The sequence below is a fragment of the Rutidosis leptorrhynchoides genome, chromosome 5 (assembly GCF_046630445.1).
Source record: "Rutidosis leptorrhynchoides isolate AG116_Rl617_1_P2 chromosome 5, CSIRO_AGI_Rlap_v1, whole genome shotgun sequence".
In the NCBI taxonomy this organism is placed as follows: domain Eukaryota; kingdom Viridiplantae; phylum Streptophyta; class Magnoliopsida; order Asterales; family Asteraceae; genus Rutidosis; species Rutidosis leptorrhynchoides.
In genome coordinates, this window is record NC_092337.1 from 293,301,275 (window position 1) to 293,327,780 (window position 26,506).

The following is a 26,506-nucleotide window of genomic DNA, read 5'->3' on the forward strand; positions in this document are numbered from 1 at the left end:
CAGAGTGCATCCTCCAATTTCATAGACCATTCCTTCTGATTTGATCCTACGGTTTTCTCTAGAATTCGTTTTAATGCTCGGTTGGTATTTTTAACTTGTCCACTTGTTGTGGATGATAAGCGGTTGAGATTTTATGAGTTACTCCATATCTTTTGAGAACTTTCTCAAGTTGATTATTACAAAAATGAGTACCCCGATCACTTATTAAAGCTTTCAGTGTTCCGAACCTAGCAAAAAGGCGTTTTAAAAAATTGACTACAACTCGTGCATCGTTAGTTGGGAGAGCTTGTGCTTCCGCCCATTTAGATACATAATCAATAGCAACGAGAATGTAGAGATTATTATGAGATTTTGAAAATGGACCCATAAAGTCAATACCCCAAACGTCAAATACTTCACATACTTGAATGACATTTTGTGGCATTTCATCACGGTGACTTATTTTTCCGACCCTTTCACAAGCATCACATGATTTGCAAAGAAGGTGTGCGTCTTTGAAAATTGTAGGCCAATAAAATCCAGCATCGTAAACTTTTCTTGAAGTAAGTTGAGGCCCATAATGCCCTCCTATTAGTCCTGTGTGACAATGGTTTAAGATTTGACTAGCTTCACCTCCGAATATACATCAGCATATTATTCCATCGGGATAACTTTTAAACAAATGTGGATCTTCCCAGAAATAATGTTTTATATCACTAAAGAATTTCTTTCGTTTTTGGTACGGCAACCCTTTTTCAAGGAATCCACATACTAAGTAGTTTGCATAGTCTGCAAACCATGGAATTTCACTATAATCTATCTTCAATAGATATTCATCAGGAAAGTTATCTTGTATGGCCGATTCATTGAGAACTTCTAATTCAGGATTTTCAAGACGAGAAAGATGATCAGCGGCGAGATTTTCTGCTCCCTTTTTATCTCGGATTTCAATATCAAACTCTTGTAAGAGTAAGATCCAACGGATTAATCGTGGTTTAGCATCTTGTTTCGAAAATAAGTATCTAAGAGCAGAATGGTCGGTATAGACCACCGTTTTAGCTAGAACGAGATATGAACGAAATTTGTCAAAAGCAAAGACAATAGCAAGGAGTTCTTTTTCAGTAGTTGTGTAATTTGTTTGTGCTCCTTCTAACGTCTTACTAGCGTAATAGATAGGTTGAAATCGTTTTTCAATCCTTTGTCCTAAAACGGCTCCCATTGCAAAATCACTTGCATCGCACATAAGTTCAAACGATAGATTCCAATTTGGAGTTATCATAATCGGCGCATTAGTGAGTTTCTCTTTAAGAATATTAAAAGATTTGATGCATTCATCTGAAAAGATGAATGGAGCATCCTTTTCTAGGAGTTTATTCATAGGAGTGGTAATTTTAGAAAAATCTTTTATGAAACGTCATTAAAAACCGGCATGCCCAAGAAAACTCCTAACTCCTCTAACATTAGTGGGATGTGAAAGCTTAGCAATTACATCTACTTTAGCTCTATCCACTTCAATTCCTTCTTTTGAAATTTTATGACCAGGAACGATGCCTTCTTTAACCATGAAATGACATTTCTCCCAATTAAGTACTAGATTTGATTGTTCGCATCTAATAAGCATTCATTCAAGATTAACTAGACATGTTTCAAACGTATCACCGAAGACTGAAAAGTCATCCATGAAAACTTCCATGCATTCTTCTATTATGTCATGAAAAATCGCCATCATGCACCTTTGAAAGGTTGCAGGGGCGTTGCAAAGTCCAAATGGCATGCGTTTGTAAGCAAAAGTACCATAAGGGCACGTGAATGTGGTTTTCTCTTGGTCCTCGGGTGCTATTGGAATTTGAAAATATCCGGAAAAACCATCAAGAAAACAATAGTAACTATTTCCGGCTAATCTTTCCAACATTTGATCAATGAAAGGTAAGGGAAAGTGATCTTTTCTGGTGGCGTCATTTAATTTTCTATAATCAATACAAACACGCCATCCTGTTACAGTCCTAGTAGGAATAAGCTCATTTTTCTCATTTGTGATGACAGTCATGCCACCCTTCTTCGGTACGCATTGAACTGGGCTTACCCATGGACTATCAGAGATTGGATAAATTAAACCTGCATCAAGCAGTTTAATAATTTCTTTCTTAACAACATCTTGCATATTAGGATTTAGTCTTCTTTGGTGTTGCACATACGTTTTATGACCTTCTTCCATAAGGATTCTATGTGTGCAATACGAAGGACTTATTCCTTTAATATCATGAATCTTCCATGCAATAGCTGGTTTATGAGCTTTTAGCACAGAAATGAGTTGAGATTTTTCAATTTCCGTAAGAGAAGATGATATTATTACAAGTAATTCAGATTCACCATGTAAATAAGCATATTCCAAATGGTTTGGAAGTGGTTTTAACTCTAATGTCGCTGGTTCTTCTATCGATGATTTATATCGATATTTGTCTTCCTCTTTTAGCATTTGAATTTCTTCTGTTGTTGGTTCATATCCATTAGCCATAAGTGCGGCTAACATTTCAGTTTCATCAATTGGTTCAATTCCTTCTCCTAAAGAACATTCTCCTGTTCCTTGCAATTCTGGAAATTCTTCTAAAAATTCTGCATGTGAATCTATAGTTTGAATATAATAACATGTATCATCTGCAGATTACGGTTGTTGCATTGCTCTATCAACTGAAAAGGTAACACTCTCGTCCTCTATACTTAGGGTCAGTTTCTTACCGAACACGTCTATTATTGCTTTAGCCGTGTTTAAGAATGGTCTTCTTAATATGAGAGGAACTCGAGAATCTTCTTCCATGTCTAGAATAACAAAATATACTGGAAATACTAAAGTACCAACTTTAACTAGCATGTTCTCCATTATCCCTCTAGGATATTTTACTGATCGATCTGCTAGTTGTATACTTATTCTTGTTGGTTTCAATTCTCCAAGGTCTAGTTTAGCGTATAGTTAATACGGCATTAAATTTATACTAGCACCTAAGTCTACCAATGCTTCTATTGAACTAAGACTACCCAGAAAACATGGAATCGTGAAACTTCCTGGATCAGATAATTTTTCTGGTATCTTATTCAACAGCACTGCAGAACAATTAGCATTCATAGTAACAGCCGAGCGTTCTTCCATTTTCTTTCTATTTGTGATTAGATCTTTCAAGAATTTAGCATATCTTGGCATTCCTGAAATTACATCAATGAAAGGAAGATTAACATTTATTTATTTAAACATATCCAAGAATTTGGATTGCTCGGCTTCAAGTCTTTCTTTTCTCATTTTACTCGGGTAAGGAAGCGGTGGTTGATATGGTTTAACATAAGGCTTTGCCTTAACTGTGTTATCTTCATTACCCTTTTCAACTACCGGTTCTGTTTCCTTATCTTGTTCAGGTTGTGATTCTTGTGTAGTAGGAATAGCGTCATCAGAAATTACAGGTATTTCCGGTGGTTTAAGTGTAATACCACTTCTTGTAGTAATGGCTTTAGCTGTTTCATTCCGGGGGTTAGCATTTGTATCACTAGATAAACTTCCCGGTTTTCTTTCACCTATCAACCTTGCTAGGTTGCTCACTTCTTGTTCCAAATTTTGAATAGAAGCTTATTGATTTCTAAATGCTTGAGCATTTTGTTCATTCGTTTGTTTTTGAGATGTGAAAAATTGAGTTTGAGATTCAACTAGGTTTGACATCATATCTTCCAAATTTGGCTTTTTATCATCGGTTTGTGGTGGTTTATTTTGAAAAATAGGTCTTTGCTGATTGTAAGGATTGTTGGATACTTGTTGATTGCTAGGACCTTGTTGGTTGTTGTATGGAACATTTTGGTTATAATTCTGATTTTGATTGTAAATTGGTCTTGGCGGTTGATAATTATCCTGATAATTATTTCCAGGCCTTTGGTTCATGTATGAAACATTCTCTCTTTGTTCCATCGTTTGTTCAATACTGAGACAATCTTTTGTCAAATGTGGTCCTCCACATTGCTCACAACTAATTCTTATTGAGTGAATATCCTTAGTCATCTTTTCCATTCGTCTCTCGACAGCATCTATCTTTGCAGAAATGGAATCAAAGTCATGGCTAGAATCGGCTCTAGCCGCTTTAGATGATCTAACGATATCTTTTTCTTGGTGCCACTCATGTGAGTGGGAAGCAGTGTTATCAATAATTTTGTAAGCTTCAGTTGCGGTTTTCTTCACAATGGAACCATTGATTAGTTACCATGTGTAGGATTTGTCCTTTGATTTCATAATCTGGCGCATTAATGTCTGGTTGAGTAATTGCATGACCTTGGACAGTGCATTTAGCTCTCATTCGGTCTTCCATACTTAGAGGTTCCAGATTTTCCATGATTGAATTTGTTGAATCTAAATCACTAGAGGATTCTGATTTAATGGTTTGTTCCTCGACAATCTCTATTTGAATGATTGGTGATTCCGGAGGAAAAATTAATGGTTCAGGATCTCTGAATTGTCCCTGAATATCCTCCGGATTCTCAATTGTGAGGTTGGGTTCAAAAAATGGATTATCAGAAATTTGAATTGGAGTACTTGGTCGACTAGATAACGATTCTAAAGAAAAATCAACGGCGACAATATTGGCTAGATGTCTTGATCGAGTTATAGGTGGTGAACGTTTTAAAGGTGGTGAACGTTTTGCTCGGTGCATTCACAGAATATCCTATTAGTTTTTTTTTAAAAAATAAAAATTATTTAAAGTTATCAAATTAATAGACTTTTCTGATTTTGCCCACGTTTCGAATAGCCAATAGATGCAGCAGGTAGCCAGGACCCTTTAAATCGGAAGTCCACAACTCGTCACTAACAAATCCAACTATTATTACGAACCAGAAAATTTTGGATGTCTATCAATTTAACCGCTTAAAATAATTTTTCGTTGAAATTATTAGAGAAGAAGTAGAGAAAATTCTAAGTCCTAAAAACTAGAACGGCGAGAAATAAGAAAGAAAAAGAGTGCGTCGAAAAACGTCGAAAAATAAAAGGTCGAAAAATAAGGCGTCGAAAAATAAAAATAGAGTAGCGCGTCGAAACTTAAAAAAAAAACTAAAATTTATAAACAGCGTCGCAAAATTCTAAAGCACCTAAATCTTAGTCTAAAGAAAAAGCACTTAAGGGATTTTACGGCAAAGCCTAAGAATCTAAAAATAAAAATAAACTACGGCAAATACTAGTCTTAAAACTAATTACGAGCGAAAAATATAAATATTACGAATAAACGATTAAAAAGGTACGAAATAAAAATAAAACTTAAAGTTGTAAAAAAAATACAATTTTTATAAAAATATTATTTTTATATATTTTTTTATAAAAGTATTAATTTATATATTAATAAAACTAAATAAAACTTAAAAATAAAAATTTAATTAACTAATTAATATTAAATATAAACCTAATTATAATTAATTATATATAATTATAAACCCCAAATCATAATTAATGCTGTACCAGGTCAGGCGTGTCAGAGGGGCTCCGCGAGTACGGATTTTCGATACCCCCGAACTCCGCGAGTGTGGAGATTACAGTTTCAAATGAGGTGCAGGTCGAAAATTTGCAGGTTCAAATGTTTTATTATTATTTTTTTCGAAAATTTATATATAGAGAAAATTTATATAAAATAAAATAAACTTATATTTTAAAAACTAAAGATAAAAACAAATATACTTTATATTTTTTAAAAAAAATATATGTTTTTCTTTTCTTTTTTTTATATATTTTTTTCTTTTTTATTTATTTATATTTTTACAAATATAAATTAAAAATATAGTGTTTCGCCTTTCCCCGGCAGCGGCGCCAAAAACTTGATGTTAAAGCGAAGGGGTACTAAATACTATAATATTTTTACTAGGAAATACTATTAAATACGATACAATTTTACACAAGTTATTTATTTATTTATAGAGTGGATATACCTAAACCTTGCTACAACACTTATAGACAGTGTACCTAATCGTACAGTAGTGTAGTTTTTAGTAAGTTCGGTTCGTCCACAGGGAACTAGCCAAGTTTAACGCTATATTTTTAAAACTAAATTTGTATATAAATATATATATAAATATAAGAAGTATTATTATTATTATTATTATAAAAGGGAGTTTTTACGTTTAATGACCGGTTTGTCGATTTTATATCTTAAGTCGCAGTTAAAACATAATGTAAAAAAAATATAACTTAATTTAAAGCATAAAGTAAATGACAATAATTAAAGTGCGATAAAATAAAATGACAGTAAATAAAAGTTGCGATAATTAAAAAGTGCGATAATTAAAAGTGCAATTAAATATGAAATAAAGGAATTATGCTTATTTAAACTTCCATAATCATGATGTTTGACGTGTTGATTTTAATTTATTACCATGGATTAATTGTCCTTTGTCTTGGATTATTCAATATGTCCATACGGTTTTGTCCATAATAGTCCATCAGTCATAAATATAAAGTGCAAGAGTCTTCGTCAAATTATCCTTATACCCGAAGTCAAATATTCCAACTAATTGGGGATTCGAATTGTAACAAGGTCTTAATATTTTGTTTAATGAATACACTAGGTTATCGACTGCGTGTAGTCTAAGGTTTTACTGCTTTGTTAACAATTACACCAATTACCCTTGAATGTAATCCACCCCTGTTTCAACAAGTCTATTAACTATTAATCCAGTTCCGTGTCAGGTAAAATGAACAATTATTGGTATTTATAGATATATCCCGCCCACCGTACCCGATTAAGCGTATGTGGTTATTTATAGATACGTCAAATTATAACCTTTATATTAAATTAACGAGGTATCGTTAAGTTAATATAAAACCCATTAATAGCCCATAGTCTAATTTCTACAAGTGTCGTTCTTTTATCCAAACCCCAATAATGGTTCAAAGTCCAATTACCCAAATTTAATATTTAGCCCAACATCACGATTACTTTGGCATTAAATAAGCAAAATAATAACTTAGCTACGAGACATTAATTTAAAAAGGTTGAACATAACTTACAATGATTAATAATAGCGTAGCGTTACACGGACAGAATTTCGACTTACAAACTTAAAACATTCGCTAACATACCCTTATTATTAAAATTAAATTAAAATTAAAATTAAATTAAAATTAAAATTATAAATTATAAATATAAATATATATATTGAGAGATAGAGAGTGAATTAGAAAAAGATGTATTTTCGTTGTGCAGAATTCGTTGCCTTTTATAGGCCCACATTTTAATGTGCAGCTCCGCGAGTGCGGAGTTTTTACCCTTCTAAACTCCGCGAGTGCAGAGGTTCACATTCCAGCTCACACAAATTGGATCCTAGGCTGCTGACGTTTATTTTTATAATTTATAAATATAATATATATATATAATTTACATAATTAATTATATATTATATTATATTATATTTATATACATAATTAATTTGTAACTTTCGGTCCATTGCGTCATGCGTTATTAGTTGGTTCATGTCCTGGTTTCGGTTTTTCGAACGTCCTTTTGTACGATTTAATAATTCGAAATTTGCATTTTGCGGCTTGTACTCTTGTACTTTTGAGACGTTTCTCATCAATAATTTGTACCTCTTTGATTGTACTTTGTACTTTTTAGCTTTTTGGTCATTTGCGTCTTCAATTCGTCGAATCTGCCTTTTGTCTTCACCTTTTATTATTTAAACGAATATCACTTGTAAATAGGACAATTGCAACTAAAAGCTTGTCTTTATTGAGGGATAATGCTATGAAATATATGTTCATTTTTAGCATTATCAATATATACAATTGATGAATATATACAATTATTGATTTTGTACATTATAATATATAGAATAAATAGATATTAAATATTCAAAATATTCTGTTATATATATCATGTAATTATTAAATATTACAAGATTAATAAATTGTAATAATAATATATGTAATACAAGTTAAAGATATAGTTATTATACTAATAATACTATGACTACTTTCATTAATATTAAAATCTGTATTAATAATTAATATTTCTCAATATATAATATATAGATATGAAGTGTATTAAATATAAATTGTTATAATATTATTATTACTAATTTCATTACTAATATTAGTATTATCATTAATAATGTTAGTAGTATTATAATTAATATTATTATTATAATTAATATTATTGTTATAAATCTTATAGATATTATTATTATCAATAATATTATTATTATTATAAATATTATTTATTATTGTTTATAATATTAAGAGTATCATTATCATTATTATTATAATTGTTATTAAATGGTTATGATTATCAAAATAAGATGATCAATATAAATATTATAGTTAACTATTATTAATTTTTTTAAATCATTATTATTACAAAAAATTATCATTTTTATTATTATCATTATTATTATTATCATATATATATATATATATATATATATATATATATATATATATATATATATATATATATATATATATATATTATTGATCCTATTATTATTGATCCTATTATTATTATTATTATTATTATTATTATTATTATTATTATTATTATTATTATTATTATTATTATTATTATTATTATTATTATTATTATTATTATTATTATTATTATTATTATTATTATTATTTATATTTCTATTATTATAATTATTAGTATTATTAATATATTTATTAATTTTAATAATTAGTTTTAATTAAATATGAAAAAGATAAATCAATAGAAAAATTAGCGAATCTGTTTCAGTTATCCTTCCTGTCTGCTGAAGATAATTAAGTTGAATAATTTAGAGCTACAAAACAATTAATCAATCACATATAGTAACAAATTCTGTTAGCTTTCAATATCAAACTTTATTCTTTTTATTATTTATATTTTTTTTCTGTCTGATTCAAAATAGTCGACACCCATACACAATTATTATATAACCATCGACCCTCTCTTTGAATTGTGATAAGTCATTTGATTTTTTTTCACTATCATTATCAATTATATACTAGTAGCTGCAGCACTCTGTTCTTATTATCATTTTAACAAATGCCAGAATTCGATTTACATTTCAAAATCTATAATTGCAGTTTGGTTAGGAATCCTCTAAACGAACTATCTGCAGAATCCCAACATCCATTTTTTTCTATCGATCACGAATTTTGGAGTCAAACTTTAAGAACAAAAAGTTAAACATCGTGTTCTTGGTAAAATTCGAATTCATCTTTATGTTTCCAGTTAATTTGATGATTTAAAAAGTTTCTAGGATCAATTTACAATGTATTTCATGTTGAAAACGTGGTCTAAAATAGTCTTAAATTTCAAAATCAAATTAAGGTTCATCGTGTTCTTGAAAGGCTGCTACTGTTTAAATTTTTGTTTTTAATCCTTTTTGTTAATTCAAACAATCACAACAAGACATTTTCATAAATGATTTAGCACGTATTTGATGTTGTAATTACAATCTAAAAATGTCTATAATTTAAAATCGCGTATTGAGTTCTTGGTTTTTTTTTAAAAAGAATTCTTAATTCTGCTGCTGTTTAAATTTTTCTTCTATTTAATGAAAATCATTACAAACTGACCTTTTCAAAATCAATTGAAACTTTTAAATTAAACCAATAAGTTGTTGTTTTGGTTAAAATACATCTCTGGTCGGTTGTTTTGTTTTTGGGGAAGAAGAAGAAAAAGAGAAAACAGATAGACGGGTTAAGTATATACGGGTTGGAAATAATTTCAGAAAAATGGTTCAGTTCAGCTGGTTATGGGAGGTGTTGGGTATTTGAGAGGTCGCGGGTTCGAGCCCGGGCAGGGGCAGATTTTTTTATGCGTTTGGAACTCTTTCTTTGTGAGGTAGTTTTCTCATTTTTTTTGTTATTATTATTATTATAATTATTATTAATTATTATTATTATTGTTATTATTATTACTACTAGTATTAGTAAATAAAATGGTTATTATACATATATATAAAGATTAATAATATAATTGTTATTACTACTATTATCATTATCATTATTGTTATTATTATTATTCTCATTAAGTATTAGAATTATTATTATTATTAGTATTATTATTATTAATTATTAGGAATATTAGTTATTACTGTTATTATTACTAACAAAGGTATTAGTTATCATTTATTATTATTAATTACAAATTGTGATTACTATTATTATTAGTATTATTACCAATGTTATTATCATTATTAGTATTATTATTAAGTAGTATTATTCTTAATATTATCATGAGTATCATTACTATAGGATTACTAAAATCATTATTATAACTAATATAAACAATAAAATTAATATTTTTACAGTTATTATTATTAATATCACTATTATTATCATTAGTAATAAGATTGCTATAATAATAATTATTATTAAGTATTATGTATTATTATCAAAATTATTTTTTTCATTATTATTATTATAAGGTTCATTATTAAAACTATCATTAATATTATTATCATTATTATTAATACTAGTATTATCATTATTATTATCTTAATCACTACTAAATTTTATTCTAGTATTATTATAATTACTATATTAACAAACAAATATATATATATATATATATATATATATATATATATATATATATATATATATATATATATATATATATATATATTGTGTTAATAATGAAATATATGATTTATTAATATAAAAATTATATCATTAATTATAATATATATTTATTCGAATACGATTATATGTGTTAATGAATATACAAATGATATAGGTTCGTGAATCCGAGGCCAACCCTGCATTGTTCAGTATCGTCGTATGAATATTTTTACTACAAAATATTGTATCGTGAGTTTCATTATTCACTTTTTATATATTTTTGGTACTGAGAATACATGCGCTGTTTTTATTAATGTTTTACGAAATAGATACAAGTGATCAAAACTACATTCTATGGTTGGATTATCGAAATCGAATATCACCCCTTTTTAGCTTGGTAACCTAATAATTAGGAAACGGGTATGGCTCCTAATTGACGCGAATCCTAAAGATAGATCTATGGACCTCGACAAGTCCCATCCGGGGTACGGATGCTTTAGTACTTCGAGATTATTATTATACAGACGAGAGGTTCTGTTTGGGGATATTCTATGCATTAAAGTTAAGTCGGTTATCAAGCGTTTACCATATGAATGATTTTTAATTCGCGGGTTACGCGTGTTATTATGTACTCGGGTTACGTGTACAATTGAATATCTGAAATCTTGTGGTCTATTAAAATGATGAAAATGAATGATTATGATAAACTAATGAACTCACCAACCTTTTGGTTGACACTTGAAAGCATGTTTATTCTCAGGTATTAAAGAAATCTTTCACTGTGCATTTGCTCATTTTAGATATATTACTTGGAGTCATTCATGACATATTTCAAAAGACGTTGCATTCGAGTCGTTGAGTTCATCAAGATTATTATTAAGTCAATTATAGTTGGATGTATTATGAAATGGTATGCATGCCGTTAACTTTCATTGTAATGAAAGTTTGTCTTTTAAAAACGAATGCAATGTGTGACGCCCCGTAGAAAATTAACGTGTACGGATCATCAACAACAGGATCATTACAAGATCAAACACTATATGCTGTTTTAAAATAAGTTTGCATTCATAAGAAAGGGTGACGTCATAACCAACTTCATAAGTTTTATAAACGATAGTAGGCTTCTACGAATAGAAGCAATTAACATAGGTACGAGACCCGAAGGTCATTACAAATTCATTGTTTCAAAAGTAACATAGTTTGTGAATGCAAGGTAAACGTTTCATGCAGAGACAATCTCTAACAAAAGCAGCGGGAGTCTACACAGCAAGACTACTACAGCGGAAGCATCAAACCTCTAAGCACCTGAGAAAACATGCTTAAAAACGTCAACACGAATGTTGGTGAGCTATAGTTTAAGTATAACAGTAATGTAAGGTAGGCCACGAGATTTCGTATTTCAAAACAGTATGAAAAGTATATGTTCAACCGTGGGCACTTGGTAACTAAGTTAACGTAATATCACCCCCTAAAAGTACACTTGGCGAGTGCGTAAGTTTACGAATTATTAAACACCCGTTAAATGCTAGCGCTACTAGCCCGAGTGGGGATGTCAAACCCTATGGATCCATATCTAAGATTCACGTTCACCGGTTCAAAAACCAATGACTAAACATTATGGATCCATATATAAAGTTTAAGTACTCGTGCCTAGTATGTAACACGTAAAATGCGCATGTATTCTCAGTTCCCAAAATAGTTAAAGTAAAAAGGGATGCTATAACTCACAGTGAAAAGTAGTAAAGTCGGCACGAGATAAGTAAGCAAGTAGTTGGTCCGAAAGGTCCTCAACCTAAGTCAAAAGTTACTAAGTCAGTAAATCATTCCCAAAGGTTTAAAAGTATGTAAATTAGGTCTTAAATATCACCATCACCAACAACATAAATAAAAAGTAAAGTAAGTTTTCAATCAAGAATAGAGATCGAAACAAAGGCTGACTTCGTTCAGCTACCATGACCTCTATAAAAACTGAAATGAGGTGAGACCAGTGGCCATGGCTCCGTATATGAGTCCTTTAACCACTGAACAATTTTCAGAACCAAACTCGTCTTCTTTTGACCGTGGCGACGGTTTAAGTGCTAGTAGGTCAGAAATTTCAGCACAACGTTAAAAGGGCGTAGTGACTCTCGGAAGGCTATAAATCCTAAACCGTAAGTCTGATTAAGACGAGTCTTAAAAGAAAAGTCATATAATCAAACCGAAAAATCTGGAAATCAACTTTTCCAGTAGCCCAGGTGACTGATCAGACCTCAAAAACAGTAAACAAAGTGCTCCGTTGGGTTCTTGGTGCTTGATGTGCATCACGGTTCTCATCCTTGATGCTTGTAGCTTCAAGTGTACAACTCGTTGATGTGTTTGCATCACCTTAACCAAGTTTTGACCATCATAACACTAGTGTATGTCTAAGATAAATAGCACAACTCATTTAAGGGTTGTATGAAGGTTGATGAACCAAAGTTACATCAAGATTTTAGATCCGACACATACATGAGTTCTAATAGTGATATTAAGCTATAAACTTGAATGTAAACTAAATAAACAAGATCTTAAGTTGTAGAACTTAGATCTTAGTTAGATCTTGAAGATCCTATACTAGAAAGTCTAGATCTAGTGTTCTTAAGTTAAACCCTAAGTTATGGAACTTGGATCTTTACTTTAATGAAACCATAAGTTATGAAACTTAGATTTTAATCTTGTAGAATGTATATATAAGCTTATAAGCTTTTGTTTTAGACCAAATTGAAAGACCGTAAGCTATAGAAACATAGATCCAACATAAGTGTATGAAGTTATAACTAAAAAGTTAAACTTCCATGTTCTTGTACTTACAAAGTTTAAACTTTAGTTCCAAGAAAAATGAGATCAAGTTTAACTAGTAATACTTGACCAAAATTAAATAAATCACTAATTAAAATACTTACAAAAGAAAAAAATAAACTAAAGTTACAATTTATAAGTTCATGTTTGTTTTATACTTAAGAAGATTCAAGCCAAAGCTTGGATCTTAAGAAAATAAACCTTAAGTTTACAAAACATGAACACAAGTAAGATCTTAAAGCTTATGAACTTTAGATCTTTATAATATTTCAAGTATAGAACCATAAGCTAACAAGCTTAGATCCTTGTTCTTGACTTCTCATCAAACAAAGGATGGAAGAAGCAAGATTCATGAAGATACTAACTATAAAGCTTGATCTTTAACAACAAACACAAAGAAGTAAATTGATGATGATACTTGGTGATTTTGAAAGGAAAAAGAAGAAAGAAAAATAAAGTTTCTGATAATGCTAAAAACGAACATATATTTCATAGCATTATTCCTCAAGAAAGACAAGCTTTTAGTTGCAATTGTTCTATTTAAAAGTGATATTCGTTTAAATAATAAAAGGTGAAGACAAAAGACAGATTCGACGAATTGAAGACGCAAACGACTAAAAAGCTCAAAAGTACAAAATACAATCAAAGAGGTTCCAATTATTGATAAGAAACGTCTCGAAATTACAAGAGTACAAGATTCAAAACGCAAAGTACAAGATATTAAATTGTACGCAAGGACGTTCGAAAATCCGGAACCGGGACCAGAGTCAACTCTCAACGCTCGACGCAACGGACTAAAAATTACAAGTCAACTATGCACATAAATATAATATAATATTTAAATAATTCTTATAATTATTTATATATTATATAAATATTTAAAACCGTCGGTAAACTAAGAGCCAAACTTGTGTGAGCTGTAAAAGCAAACTCCGCGACTCGCGGAGTTTGAAGGAAAAAAGGGCCGCGAGTCGCGGAGCCCCAAATTCTGAAACTCCCTATAAAGCTCGTGCATTCTGATCGTAAAAATCATCCTTTTTCTTCTTCTCTCATTATACGTAAATATTTATATTTATATTTTAATTTTAATTTTAATTTTAATTTTAATTTTAATTCTAATAATAAGGGTATGTTAGCGAATGTTGTAAGGGTGTAAGTCGAAATTCTGTCCGCGTAACGCTACGCTATTTTTAATCATTGTAAGTTATGTTCAACCCTTTTAATTTAATGTCTCGTAGCTAAGTTATTATTATGCTTATTTAATCCGAAGTAATCATGATGTTGGGCTAATTACTAAAATTGGGTAATTGGGCTTTGTACCATAATTGGGGTTTGGACAAAAGAACGACACTTGTGGAAATTAGACTATGGGCTATTAATGGGCTTTATATTTGTTTAACTAAATGATAGTTTGTTAATGTTAATATAAAGATTTACAATTGGGCGTCCCTATAAATTACCATATACACTCGATCGGACACGATGGGCTGGGTATTTATATGTACGAATAATCGTTCATTTGACCGGATACGGGAATGGATTAATAGCCACTAGAATAATTAAAACAGGGGTGAAATTATGTACAAGGACACTTGGTATAATTGATAACAAAATATTAAAACCTTGGATTACACTCAGTCGACATCCTGGTGTAATTATTAAACAAAGTATTAAAATCTTGTTACAGTTTAAGTCCCCAATTAGTTAGAATATTTAACTTCGGGTATAAGGATAATTTGACGAGGATACTCGCACGTTATATTTATGACTGATGGACTGTTATGGACAAAAACCAGACGGACATATTAAATAATCCAGGACAAAGGACAATTAACCCATGGGCATAAAACTAAAATCAATACGTCAAACATCATGATTACGGAAGTTTAAATAAGCATAATTCTTTTATTTCATATTTAATTTCCTTTATTTTATATTTAATTGCACTTCTAATTATCGCATTTTTATTATTATTTTATTTAATTGCACTTTTAATTATCGTACTTTTTAATTATCGCAAGTTTATTTTATCGCATTTTTATTAATCGCAATTTCATTATCGTTATTTACTTTACACTTTAAATTAAGTCTTGTATTTATTTATTATTTTACATTTGGTTTTAACTGCGACTAAAGTTTTAAAATCGACAAACCGGTCATTAAACGGTAAAAACCTCCCTTTATAATAATAATATTACTTATATATATATTTGTATTTTTATAAAAGTAAACTAATATAGCGTTAAGCTTTGTTTAAAGATTTTCCCTGTGGAACGAACCGGACTTACTAAAAACTACACTACTGTACGATTAGGTACACTGCCTATAAGTGTTGTAGCAAGGTTTAAGTATATCCATTCTCTAAATAAATAAATATCTTGTGTAAAATTGTATCGTATGTAATAGTATTTCCTGTAAAAATATACGCTATTTAATATACACCTCGCACGACATCAAGTATATTTTTGGCGCCGCTGCCGGGGACAACTCTTAAACGCCGGAAGCGCAACGCTAATATAAAAAAAAAACAGATTTTTAGTTTACTTTTATTAAAATTCATTTTTATATAAAAATACGTTTTTAAATATTCAAAAATATATAAAGAAAAACAAAAATATAAAGTATTTTTAAGATTTTGTTAAATATTTAAGTTTTATAAAGTTTCTTTATTATTTAAGTATTTTGTTTTTATTTAAAACATATAAAAAAATTTAATATATATAAATCTATTTTTAAGATATTTTTAAATTTATAAAGTAGTTCTATTTTTATTTAAGTTTTTTAAATATAAGTTTTTATTATACAAATATTTTGATATAAAACAGAAAAAAAAAAAAAAGAAAAACGCGTCGAATATTAAATAACCTGTCAGTTGAATTCTAGAACCCCGCGACTCGCGGGGTTTGCTGCATCGAATACAGCGACTCGCGGAGGAGACCTGACACCGACAGAAACCCTAACTGCAATTAATTACGGAGTAATTATTAATTATTATTATTATAACCCTAAATACTTATTGTTATTATAATTAGTTTTATTTTAAGTTTTACTTTTTATTTAATTTATATAATTAGTTAAATTAGTTTAATTAAATTGTAAAATTAATAGTTTTAATAAATAAATAATATAAAAATGATATTTTTATAAAAATTGTATTTTTTACAACTTTTTGTATATTTTTATATTTTGTCCCTTTTTAATCGTTTTAGCGTAATATTTGTATTTTTAGCTCATATTTAGTTTTAAACTTAGTTTTTGCCATAGTTATTTTTACTTCTATATTTTTAGGCTTTGCCGTAAAATCTCTTAAGTGCTTTTTCTTTAGACTAAGATTTAGGTACTTTAGAATTTTGCGACGCCTTTTTAAGTTTTAGTTTCTTTTTAAGTTATTTCCATTTAGGATTTAGTTTTTTCTGTAAGCTTTAATATTTTTAGACGACTTTTACCTATGTATCAATTATCATTCCAATTAGTAATCTCAATTTGCGATTATAATTTTAAGTTAGTTGTAGTAATAAGGTTAGGTTAGTCAAGTATTTTTAAGTTTTATAAGTTTCTTTTATTTTTCCGTCACCTTTTATTTTTCAACAATTTTTCTTTTTCGACCTTTTTCCGACGAACTCTTTTTCTTTCTTATTTCTCGCTATTCTAGTTTTAGGACATAGGTTTTTATTCTACTTCTTATCTAAATTTCTTAAAATTACGAAAATTTATTTTAAGTGGTTAAATTGATAGACATCAAAATTTTCTGGTTCGTAGTAATAGTTGGATTTGTACGTGGACCGGGTTATTGGAGCCAAACAGTCCTCAATTATATTGAGACCAAACAAATCCTGCCCCTCTGCTGCATCTTTTGGCTATTCGAAACGTGGGCAAAATCAGAAAAGTCTATTGATTGGATAACTTATTATAATTTTTCTTTCCTTTTAAAAACTAATAGGATATTCAGTGAATGCACCGAGCAAGACGTTCACCACCTTTTGTACGTTCACCACCTGTAACTAGATCAAGACATTTAGCAAATATTACTGCCGTTGATTTTTCTGTAGAATCGTCATCCAGTCGACCAAGTACTTCAGTTCAAATTTCCGATAATCCATTTTTTGAACCCGACCTCACAATTGAGAATCCGGAGAATATTCAGGAATGATTCGTAGATCCTGAACCACTAAACTTTCCTCCGGAACCACCAATCATTCAAACAGAGATTGTTGAGGAACGAACCATTAAATCAGAATCCTCTAGTGATTCCGATTCAACAAATTCAATTATGGAGAATCTGGAACCATTAAGTATGGAAGACCGAATGAGAGCTAAACGCACTGGCCAAGGTCACGCAATTACTCATCCAGACATTAATGCGCCAGATTATGAAATCAAAGGACAAATTCTACACATGGTAACTAATAAATGCCAATTTAGTGGTGCGCCGAAGGAAGATCCAAATGAACATCTACGTACCTTTAATAGGATCTGCACACTATTTAAAATCCGAGAAGTGAAGGATGAACAGATATATCTCATGTTATTTCCCTGGACTTTAAAGGGAGAAGCCAAAGATTGGTTGGAATCGTTACCTGAAGGGGCGATTGATACATGGGATGTTTTAGTTGAAAAATTTCTTAAACAATTCTTTCCTGCATCTAAAGCCGTAAGACTTCAAGAAGAAATTGTTACGTTTACACAGAAGCCAAATGAAACTCTATATGAGGCGTGGACAAGATATGGAAAGTTATTAAGAGGATGTCCGCAACATGGTTTAGACACCTGTAAAATAGTACAAATATTTTACCAAGGATGCGACATCACTACAAGGAAAGACATAGACATAGCAGCTGGTGGTTCTATTATGAAGAAAACCGAAACTGATGCTTACAAAATTATTGATAACACTGCTTCCCACTCACACGAGTGGCACCAAGAAAAAGATATCGTTAGATCATCTAAAGCAGCTAGAGCCGATTCTAGCCATGACTTAGATTCCATTTCCGCAAAGATAGATGCTGTCGAGAGACGAATGGAAAAGATGACTAAAGATATTCACTCAATACGAATTAGTTGTGAGCAGTGTGGAGGACCACATTTGACAAAATATTGTCTCAGTATTGAATTAACAATAGAACAAAGAGAGAATATTTCATACATAAACCAAAGGCCTGGAAATAATTATCAGAATAATTATCAACTGCCAAGACCGATTTACAATCAAAACCAGAATTATAACCGAAATATTCCATACAATAACCAACAAGGTCCTAGCAATCAACAAGTATCCAATAATACTTACAATCAGCAAAGACCTAATTTTCAAAACAAACCACCATAACAAACCGATGATAAAAAGCCGAATTTAGAAGATATGATGACGAAGCTAGTTGAAACTCAAACGCAGTTTTTCACATCTCAAAAACAAACCAATGAACAAAATGCTCAAGCATTTAGAAATCAACAAGCTTCTATTCAAAATCTGGAACAAGAAGTAAGTAACCTAGCAAGGTTAATAGGTGAAAGAAAACCGGGAAGTCTACCTAGTGATACAAATGCTAACCCCCGGAATGAAACAGCTAAAGCTATTACCACAAGAAATGGTACAACACTTAAACCACCTGAAATACCTGTAACTTCTGATGAAGCTATTCCTACTCCACAAGAACCACAACCTGATCAAGATAAGGAAAAAGAACCGGTAGTTGAAAAGGTTAATGAAGATAACACAGTTAAGGCTAAACCTTATGTTAAACCATACCAACCACCACTTCCTTACCCGAGTAAAATGAAGAAAGAGAAACTTGAAGCCGAGCAATCCAAATTCTTGGATATGTTTAAACAGATAAATGTAAATCTTCCTTTCATTGATGTGATTTCAGGAATGCCTAGATATGCTAAATTCTTGAAAGATCTGATCTCAAATAGAAAGAAAATGGAAGAACTCTCGGCTGTTACTATGAATGCTAATTGTTCAGCAGTGCTATTGAATAAGATACCAGAAAAACTATCTGATCCAGGAAGTTTCACAATTCCATGTTTTCTGGGTAGTCTTAGTTCAATAGAAGCATTGGCAGATTTAGGTGCTAGTATAAATCTAATGCCGTATTCACTATACGCTAAACTAGACCTTGGAGAATTGAAACCAACCAGAATAAGCATACAACTAGCCGATAGATCAATAAAATATCCTAGAGGGATAATGGAGAACATGCTAGTTAAAGTTGGTACTTTAGTATTTCCAGTAGATTTTGTTGTTCTAGACATGGAAGAAGATTCTCAAGTTCCTCTCATATTAGGAAGACCATTCTTAAACACGGCTAAAGCAATGATAGACGTGTTCGGTAAGAAATTGACCCTAAGTATAGAGGACGAGAGTGTTACCTTTTCAGTTGATAGAGCAATGCAACAACCAGAATCTGCAGATGATACATGTTATTATATTCAAACCATAGATGCACATGCAGAATTATTAGAAGAATTTCCAGAATTACAAGGAACAGGAGAATGTTCTTTAGGAGAAGGTAATGAACCAATTGATGAAGCTGAAATGTTAGCTACACTTATAGCTAATGGATATGAACCAACAACAGAAGAAATTCAAATGCTAAAAGAAGAAGACAGATATCGATACAAATTATCGATAGAAGAACCACCGAAATTAGAGTTAAAGCCACTTCCAAACCATTTGGAATACGCTTATTTACATGGTGAATCTGAATTACCTGTAATAATATCGTCTTCTCTTACTGAAAATGAGAAATCACAACTCATTTCTGTGTTGAAAGCTCATAAACCAGCCATTGCATGGAAGATTCATGATATTAAAAGAATAAGTCCTTCGTATTGCACACATAAAATCCTTATGGAAGAAGGTCATAAAACGTATGTGCAACGCCAATGAAGACTAAATCCTAATATGCAAGATGTAGTTAAGAAAGAGATTATTAAACTGCTAGATGCAGGTTTGATATATCCAATCTCTGATAGTCCATGGGTAAGCCCAGTTCAATGCGTGCCTAAGAAGGGTGGCATGACTGTCATTACAAATGAAAAAAATGAGCTTATTCCTACTAGGACTGTAACAGGATGGCGTGTATGTATTGATTATAGAAAATTAAATGACACCACCAGAAAAGATCACTTTCCCTTACCTTTCATAGATCAAATGTTGGAAAGATTAGCCGGAAATAGTTACTATTGTTTTCTAGATGAATTTTCCGGATATTTTCAAATTCCAATAGCACCCGAAGATCAAGAGAAAACCACATTCACGTGCCCTTATGGTACTTTTGCTTACAAACGCATGCCATTTGGACTTTGCAACGCCCCTGCAACCTTTCAAAGGTGTATGATGGCGATTTTTCACGACATGATAGAAGAATGCATGGAAGTTTTCATGAATGACTTTTCAGTCTTCGGTGATACATTTGAATCATGTCTAGTTAATCTGGAACGAATGCTTATTAGATGCGAACAATCAAATCTAGTACCTAATTGGGAGAAATGCCATTTCATGGTTAAAGAAGGCATCGTTCTTGGACATAAAATTTCAAAAGAAGGAATTGAAGTGGATAGAGCTAAAGTAGATGTAATTGCTAAACTTCCACATCCCACCAATGTTAGAGGAGTTAGGAGTTTTCTAGGGCATGCCGGTTTTTACCGACGTTTCATAAAAGATTTTTCTAAAATTGCCACTCCTATGAATAAACTCCTAGAAAAGGATGCTCCATTCATCTTTTCAGATGAGTGTATCAAATCTTTTAATATTCTTAAAGAAAAACTCACTAATGCACCGATCATGATAACACCAAATTGGAATCTACCATTTGAACTAATGTGCGATGCAAGTGATTTTGCAATGGGAGCCGTTTTAGGACAAAGGATTGAAAAACGATTTCAACCTATATATTATGCTAGTAAGACGTTACAAGGAGCACAAACGAACTATACAACTACTGAAAAAGAACACCTTGCTATTGTCTTTGCTTTTGACAAATTTCGATCATATCTCGTTCTAGCAAAAACGGTGGTCTATACCGACCATTCTGCTCTTAGATACCTATTTTCAAAACAAGATGCTAAACCAAGATTAATCCGTTGGATCTTACTCTTACAAGAGTTTGATATTGAAATCCGAGATAAAAGAGGAGCAGAAAATCTCGCCGCTGATCATCTTTCTCGTCTTGAAAATCCCGAATTAGAAGTTTTAAATGAATCGGCCATACAAGACAACTTTCCTGATGAATATCTATTGAAGATAGATTATAAAGAAATTCCATGGTTTGCAGACTATGCAAACTACTTAGTTTGTGGATTCCTTGAAAAAGGATTATCGTACCAAAAACGAAAGAAATTCTTCAGTGATATAAAACACTATTTTTGGGAAGATCCACATCTGTTTAAAAGTTGTCCCGATGGAATAATACGCCGATGTGTATTTGGAGATGAAGCTAGTAAAATATTAAATCATTGTCACACAGGACCAACAGGAGGGCATTATGGGCCTCAACTAACAGCAAGAAAAGTTTATGATGCTGGATTCTATTGGCCTACAATTTACAAAGACGCACACCTTCTTTGCAAATCCTGTGATGCTTGTCAAAGGGCCGGAAAAATAAGTCAACGTGATGAAATGCCACAAAATGTCATCCAAGTATGTGAAGTATTTGACATTTGGGGTATTGACTTTATGGGTCCATTTCCAAAATCTCATAATAATCTATATATTCTCGTAGCCATTGATTATGTATCTAAATGGGCGGAAGCACAAGCTCTCCCAACTAACGATGCACGAGTTGTAGTCAACTTTTTAAAACGTCTTTTTGCAAGGTTTGGAACACCGAAAGCTTTAATAAGTGATCGGGGTACTCATTTCTGTAATAATCAACTTGAGAAAGTTCTTAAAAGATATGGAGTAACTCATAAAATCTCCACCGCATATCATCCACAAACAAGTGGACAAGTTGAAAATACCAACCGAGCTTTAAAACATATTCTAGAGAAAACCGTAGGATCAAATCCGAAGGAATGGTCCATTAAATTGGAGGATGCACTCTGGGCTTTTAGAACAGCCTACAAAACTCCAATTGGAACCACACCTTTTAGACTTGTTTATGGAAAAGCATGTCATCTTCCAGTAGAAATTGAACACAAAGCATTTTGGGCTTTGAAGACATGTAATCTTGATTTACATGAAGCCGGACGTCTACGATTAAGTTAACTAAACGAATTAGAAGAATTAAGACATGAAGCATACGATAATTCGTTAATCTATAAAGAAAGAACGAAGAAATGGCATGATAAAAGAATCAGAAGTTCAAAAGAATTTAAAGAAGGAGACAGAGTTCTTCTTTTCAATTCACGATTCAAGCTATTTTCTGGAAAATTGAAATCAAGATGGTCTGGACCATTCATAGTCAAAAGAGTTTTCCCATACGGAACGGTAGAATTAATAAATTCAAATGGGATTGAATTTAAAGTTAATGGTCACAGAGTTAAACACTACATAGATAGTCCGATGGAAGTCGACAACGAAGTTAATCACAATTTCGACACCACAGCTAACTAAGTGTGGGGAGAATCAAGTCTTTAAAAGATAATATGTATTTCTGTTAGAGTTAGATTGTCTGTTTTCGTGTAGTTCTCTAAAATGGAACCCGAATGGTCTTTCCCTAGCAGACCCTAAAGAACTAGTCTTCTCCCCCCATTCTGATTTTTTTTTTTTTTTTTTAGGTTTTTACAAAATGAAGACTGCCTGTGAACTAAACCATGGTCTAATGCTACACGCTTTGATCACTAAACGTAATAATGACACACTACCGAGTGAAATAGTATCAGTAATCAGAGAAAGAATGGACGGAGTTAGAAAAGAATCCAGATGCGAAGATAATAAGTTACAATTTGGTAAAGGAAAATAAAAATCTGCAGCGAAAAGAAGAGCACGACACCTAGAAAGATGTCACAAATGCGGAAAATGGTCACATGGAGGTAAATGTTCAAATAATCAAACCTATTCAAATACCGAATTTGTTACTTTATGCAGAGACGGACCGTTCATATGTTTAGAAGAAAAGACACTGAATGCTCGAGGTTACGCCTATGTAGCCATGGAAAACCAATTAAACCGACTATCTTATGAATGGGATAGATCATATAACTAAGAAATCTATTTCACAGGTATGTCTGTACAGTTTTTATTTTTTTATTTTTATTTTTAACCTTTTGATAATAAACGCTAATTTGTTCGCTATAAAGTATTAAATTGGTATTGAATAAAATTAGGTTTAGCGACCGAAATTATTGATATCATTCAAAAATTTATTACATCACTGCGAAATTTAATGTTTATTCTTAAGGTATAAATATCTTTAATCAATCAACCCAAAATATTTCAAAAATTCGTCATGAGTTAAATTAGTTCTTGGAACCGAAATTACTTTACCGAAATAGGGGTGCATATTTTTGATAATATTTGATTGATTAAAGTGGGATAAAAAGCCAAAAAGATTTTTAATTTTATTTTTACCATGTTTTTAAAATTAATATATAAATCTTAAATTAATATTGTAAACTTTGTAAAAACAATATATTTAAAATTGTAAATATTTGAAAAATTAATATAAGTTTGGTGTAAATTTATAATATGAATTTTTAAATTAAGTTTGGTGTGAATTTTTTTTTTAATTTTTAAAATATGAATTTTTAATTTTATGCATTTCAAATTTTAAGTTTGGTGTGAATTTTTAATATTAATTTTGAATTTTATATTTAAATTGTGTGAATTTAAAAACAAAAATTTACTTTATCTCATTAAGTTAAAAATATGATTTTTAAAATTCGTTGTAAGTTGAAGACTAGGTCTTTAAACCGAAATTGCTTTACCCGAGGGAGGGACGAGAACTTTTATTATCATTATTTTTAATCTTATTGAATTAAAGTATGCCAAAAAAATTAAAAAAAACCAAAAAAATCTTAGCTTTTAAAACAATCGCTACAAAAAGACAAATTTTAAAATTTTGTCGAAGGACGGACTAGGACATCGATCCGAAATGACCTCGTCCTAAATAACAAGGGAAACAAAATTTTAAAATTAATTACTTAATTGTTTTAATTAGTATAAGATATATATATAAAAAAAAAAAAAAAAACTCCGCGACTCGCGGAGTTTGAAGCTTTAAACCCCGCGACTCGCGGAGGGATCGAATTCCAGAAAAAATATATACTGATCAAACTGATCAGACCACAAAACCAAAGAAAACACTGCGAAAACACTGCGCAAAAACCCGAAAAATACACCCCAAAATCACAATTTTTAACCGTTAATCATCAAATCTTTTACTAAAATCATGTTGAGAAGGATGCTATCAAGGAATTACTCAAGAAAAACGGTAAATTTCTACACCTAAACACCATTTAATCCGAAAATTAGTGTTCTTGAGCAATTTTTTTCCCAATTTGATTTTGATGCTTTTTAGTGTAATTATGCTTAAATTGTTTATGTATTATGCTTGTATAACCTAGATTGATGCTGTTTAACATGATTAGAAGCCTTAAACTTCAAATTTTGAGTAATCTTGGGTTTGTGTTCTTGAGCAAATTTGGGGCTTTTTGATATAAACAGGTTATGGCCGATTTTTATCATGAATTGTTGCTAAATTAAGTAGTGTAACATGTTTAGGTAGTTAAATGATCCAAACTTTGAGCCTAAATATGATTTTGAGAATTAAAGTGGACTTTTTCAAGTCTAAAATTCATGAACTTGATTTTTGAGAGATAATGCCATTCGAAACTTGTTTAATTGCTAGTAATGATTATTTTGACATGTTATTTGAGTTGAATGCTTATGAACTTGGCGAACATTTTCGTATATGCTTATTTGAAAAAGTGTAGATTTGATAAAAATGTGAAAATAAGCTTAAGTTTGATATAAATTGATCATGTCATTGTAATTATTTTGATTGATGATTTGCTGACACTAATGCATATTTGGATGCACAAAAATTGTGTTTGATGTGTTTTGCAGACTGAAAGGGGTGAATCTTCATCCCAAGCTCGCAATGCTCCTGCTGAGAATGCGGAACAACAGGAGGTGGATAACTACTACAAGCAAGATATACCTCATCTAGTCATGACATTTTTTGATATGCACTTGGAAGATTTGCATCCGAACCTGAGATTTGACAGACTTTGGATAGATTATCCAAAGTATCAAAGGGGTTTGCATACTCTTCATTCTAAAGTTGTTGAGGTACCTAGGGTCATAGAATGGGGACCATTAGAAGCTGTAGAATTGGCCGGGCCAATTAGGGAATTACTTGCACAGAGATATGGTAATTCTACTTTTAATGACTGGGTACGTTTATTCATCATGCGTAGACCTGTATATAAAGTATGGTGTGAAGAATTGTTATGTAGTATAGAATTAAATGATCGGGTAGCTAGTTTAACCGATCGATCTTTTATTAGATTTTTGTTAGGAGGTTCGATGCGCCACATGTCTTTACTAGACATGGCTCAGGCTTTACGTATATATACGCCTGAGGAGTTAGCATCTGCCGATTGTAGAGGGTTGATACTAAATGGTAGAAAGATAGATGAAAATTTTGATACACACGGTGTATGGAGTCAAATGACAAGCCATCACCGATTCAAAGGGGGAAATTACTCTTATTTGGATATAGATAGAGCTGAATTAAGAGTGATTCATAGGTTTTTAGCTAATTCGATTACACAAAGAGGTAAGAACAAGGAAAAGGTAAATGAACAGGATTTGTTTTACCATATGTGTATTCGAGACCCACAAAGCGCTGTAAGTATACCTTATTGTGTGGGTTATTATTTATCAGCTATGGTTAGGGGGATGAGACCGCATAGCATAATAGGATGTGGTATTTTTATTACTTTGATTACTGAATATCTCGGTGTGGATATAAGTCGGGGGGATTATTAGTCGAAGAATCAGAACCCCGCGATACTATAGGTTTAAATGTATACCATGGTGCGAAAGTTTTGAAGAGGCGAAATAACGCCGCAGTACAATACCATGGTAGACATCCACAGGTTGAGAGAAACCAACAGCAAGGTAATGTAGGAGGGGGAAATGAAATGCAAGAAATGCAAAGGTTTATAGCTTCACAGGAGTACGAAAATGCTAGACAGAGAGCA